Source organism: Bos taurus, chromosome 13, assembly GCF_002263795.3.
Source record: "Bos taurus isolate L1 Dominette 01449 registration number 42190680 breed Hereford chromosome 13, ARS-UCD2.0, whole genome shotgun sequence".
Classification (NCBI taxonomy): Eukaryota; Metazoa; Chordata; class Mammalia; order Artiodactyla; family Bovidae; genus Bos; species Bos taurus.
This window is the reverse complement of record NC_037340.1, coordinates 11057121-11061788: the sequence shown is the minus strand read 5'-3', so window position 1 is coordinate 11061788 and position 4668 is coordinate 11057121.

Below are 4668 nucleotides of genomic sequence, written 5' to 3'. Positions count from 1 at the left end.
TTTAAAGACTATGGCAGTGATGCAGTAGATTGAAACCGTGTTTATAAGAAACCATTTCTAATAAAATGGGAATTTGTCAACAGCAGCAAGATTTCTATTATGTTGTAAAATGCTTTCGTTAAGTTTGAATTTTAAGACAAAGTCTACTGAGGCAAATTGTGCTTTACTGTGTTATTTTAGAGTGATTACAAAAAAAAAAAAAACTTAAGTTGGGGAAATTATTTGGAAAATGTTTTACCTTTAACAAGTGCAGTGTTATCACAAATACCGGCCATAAACACATAAAGGAATGCTTTACTCTCTAATGCTTGAGAAATATCATGATTTAAAGTGAAATCGTAGACAATTTGGTTTCTTCAAAATACTTTCACTCAGGGGAGGCTGGAGCTTCCAAACACGGAAAACTGAGCCCACCTATGAGAGTGGAGGGAGTTCCTGGCGGGGCTGCAGAGGCTGGACTTCACATGCTTCCTGAACAAAGAGCAGGAGGGGCAGCTCCCCATGCACACTGCCACCCCGCAGAGCAGCTTCCAGGGCTGAGCGTGGAAGACCCCGAGGGTACCTGGTGAACCAAGTGGTCACAAGCACAAGAGAATGCCCTTGCTGGGTGTCAACATGACCTGACCCGCCTGGCTGGATCTCAGAACCCGGGTCCTGGAGGGCTCAGGGCTCCAGGCCTGCCTCCCAGGCCCACTTGCACTCACCCAGGCCTCCCTGCTGGGCACTGGGTCTCCTTCCTCCTCTGCCCACCCCTAGGGGCTCACATTCCCTGAGCCCCTGTAAACAGCCAGTGCCCATATCACTTCACTCCCTCAGGCCTTCATTTCCTGTGGGCTCAGAAGCCTACCACCCACTCCCACGCACCTTCTAATGGGAAAGCCTTCCTTCTAGGTAGAAGGGTGGCTGGCAGACAGAGCTCTGCCTTTTCTGGGGCGCCGACTTTTTTCATCCCCGCCCCTTGACTTGGGTTTGGAACTGTTTCCATATAACAGGGCCTCATGGACACTATTCAGTTTCCCTATTTACATACTGTTGTAAATAAAACACATGTATATTAAAAAAATGATTCACAAATATTTGGTAAATAACGTTAGGTGACCGATACCTTGTGCCTGGCTTCATATTAGGCGTCATAGGAAAGCAGCTTTGCTGCGAGTGATACATTCTGGCAAAAGACAGCGTAGCGGAGGGCGGTCTTGCCACAGACGTCCATGACATTTGGGTCGCACCATGCTCCAGCAGAAGAGTCGCACACTCCTCCTCTTGGCATTCTATGGCCTGTTAGTGTTGTGGCAAGAAACAAGAGTGTGATTCTAGGAATTCAAAGTAAACAGTCCACAAGCTTCACCAGTTTGCTATATTTCAATGAGATAAATTCACTTTTAGTCTCAGGAAATCACACCCATCTCATGTGGACACGGTTCGCTGCCCCATTCCTTCATCAGCGCTGTCCTCTTTTCATTGTCACAGAGGCTAAGCAGGCATTTTCTCTCTAGAGGAGAGTTACCACGCTGAACGGCCATTGGCACAGGCCCGTGGAGCTCAGTCCTACAAAAGCAAGAGCAGTTTTTAGGAAACTCTAGTGTTACTGTTTCAAAGCAAACAATCGTTCCTGTGATTGAAACATTCAATAGCATGCTATTCCTAATCACTTTAAAACAAATATTTCGTTTTTCTTCTGGAGTAAGAACAGTCTATATTTGCTTTAGCCTTCTTACCACAGTAATGAAAGAACCATCTACTTGAATAGAACGAGCATGACCTTGAGATTCAGCTCAACTTGGGTTTGTATTTGACTTTCACTCTGTCCCTCATTAGCCGTTGCTCAGCCTCTCTGTGCTTTCAATTTCCTCAATCAACAGAATGGAGAGGAGTAGTAGTTATTTCACAGGACAGCACTGTGATGCTTACATGAGGGCCATGCAAAGGGTGCAGAACCGTTCCTGGCACAGACAACAGCTCAGTAACTGTTAGGTCATATTATCATATTTATTACTAGTACTACTAGTTTACAAGGACAACATCTCAATGAAGTCAAAGGATATGACACCTCCTTTTGGCAGATATATTTTGAGGATTACAGACAGCATTGTACTTCGATGATTTCTAATATCCTCATTTTCTCACATTTTAACACCTCTGACATTGGAATGAAATTTATAATTCATAATGTCTGTACAACTATAATTAGTAGCATTTTGTTTGTTCCTTGCTTATTTTTCCTGTTGGTCTAATTATCATAAGGTCTTTTTGCTTAAGGTTGCTGTTTTGAAAGCACTGATGACGCATAATTATAATTATTATATATTACAGGTACACAACATAGTGATTTCAATTGTTATAGATTATACTCTATTTAAAGTTATTATAAATGTTGCCTATATTCCTTATGGTGTACATATATCCTGGTAGCTTGCAGGATTTAGTTACCCCACCAAGATCGAACCCTGGGCCCACAACAGTGAGTCTTAACCACTGGACTGCCAAGCAACTCCCAAGATTCCCTTGACTTATGAAAGGGCTGAAAGTGTCAGAAGATATCAATCCTCAAAAAAAATTCTAAAAAAAATGAAAGTGACAAATTATTTTAATCTCTGCTACATCCCTATTAGTGTCAAAAATACCAGCCTGTCTGCTAATCTGACTTAGTCTATAGGCAGCTTGATCGACAGAGTTTTAATTTTTGTGTGTTGTTAAAATGTTAATTCAACCTCCAGATTCCTTCTTTTGTTTTTTGGGTTTTTTTGTGTGTGTGCTGAAATCCAGGAAACTCCATTATTTCAAAAAAAGAATTTTGAAATAATTCTTAGCGAGGTCTTTGGGGTGGGAGGGAGGCTCACCAGGAAGGGGATATATGTATACTTAGAACTGATTTATGATTGTATACAGCAGAAACAACACAACATTGTAAAGGCAATTATTCTCCAATTAAAAAAAATTAAGATTAAGAAACAATAGAAATAGAAAAAAAAAGGTCTGTCAGCAGAAAAAAAAATGTGTAAATAGGAATTTGAGTTTTCTTCTGGTACTTTTCTCACTGTGCATATTTAAAATGTTTGACCCACACTCCATGTGAAACTTTTTGGTGAGATAAAAATCTAGTTACTTTTCTCTTTTATCAGGTTATTTCTCCATCATCTACACACAATTTATTCTTTTTCTAACAGAAAATGTCACCAGTATCAAGTTCTAAAGTTTTACATACATTTGGGTTGTTTGGGCATTTTCTATTCTGTTCCATTCATTTATCTATCCCCCTTTCAGTTGTTAGTAAATGAATACATTGGGGCACTTACAGCATATTTTGATATCAAGAAGGGCAAGTCTTAGTCTACCATGTAAAATTTTAATTTCATCACAATTAAAGCAGCATAGATAACCCAAAATTTAAAATCACAATACATTGATTTGGTTTAAGTATAGAAAGACCATACATCCTAAGAAAATGTCTTCCTATTCAAGGACACAGCCAGCTTCCTACTTCAAAGCTGTCTTCTAAGGTCCTTCAGAAAGAACATATATACCTAAGTGTACACTGATATAAAACGGATATTGAATTGGATCTGAAGAATTTTTAATCCAGAAGTTGACCTGTCATGGGAATTATTTTGCTCACTAGGCAGTTTTCTGTAATATATAACCTTACAGTATAAAAATGTATACATGAAAAATAAGACGCTGACAACATCAGAAATCTGTCCACTGCCATGATCCACAATAGGCGATCAATGAAGAAGTGTTTTCATAAATCACATGAGAAAAAATGTGAGAGCCAGGAGGTTCCAGAAGATTTCTTGAAGGCTACAGAACTTGAGAGCTCTTACTCATGAGTACATCATGCTAACCCATGCAAAGAAAAGGAGGAGGAAGACAGAAAAAACAGATGCTATTCATATTTCATTTCATTTCTGTGACTACTGACATTCAGTTAAATGACTCCAAAACGATCAGCAAAGTGCCCCATGAGGGGAATTACAAGTGGGTCTGAAATCAGCTAAGGCTTTTTGCTGCCTATAAAGTCTTTGGGGTGCTGGATCCCAGGAAGGCGTCCAAGAGCCTTGGAGGGGAAAACTCACAGGAGGGACCCCTACCAGGCGCTTCCACCCCGCTTACCTGTTCATCTTGTCCCTGTCGTTCAGGCCACTCTTTCCGAGCAACAGAACCTGCAGCACTTTGGCTACGTTGCCTATACTGGCAGCTTTGTGGATCTTTCCAAGGTCCTCGTTTCGGATGCAGTTCCCGGGCTGGAAGTTGATTCTATGACTGCTCTCTCTCACCGGGTTGATGGAGGAGCCAAAGGGCGAAATGCCCCTTCTTACTCCTGAAGCCAAAAATCTTCTTCGTCACAGAGCCTACAAGCTCCAACCCACACCTCACCTCCCCCTCAGCTCTTCAGAGTCTCCTAAACCCAACACAAGCACTACAGGTAACCAGAGCAGTTTACAGCTCTGCGTTTACAGCAGTTTACAGTTTACAGCAGTTTACAGTTTACAGCTCTGCCGTTTACAGCAGTTTACAGTTTACAGCAGTTTACAGTTTACAGCTCTGCGTTTACAGCAGTTTACAGTTTACAGCAGTTTACAGTTACAGCTCTGCCGTTTACAGCAGTTTACAGTTTACGGCAGTTTACAGCAGCTGCCACCACCTCCCAGCTGGGAAGCTCAACGG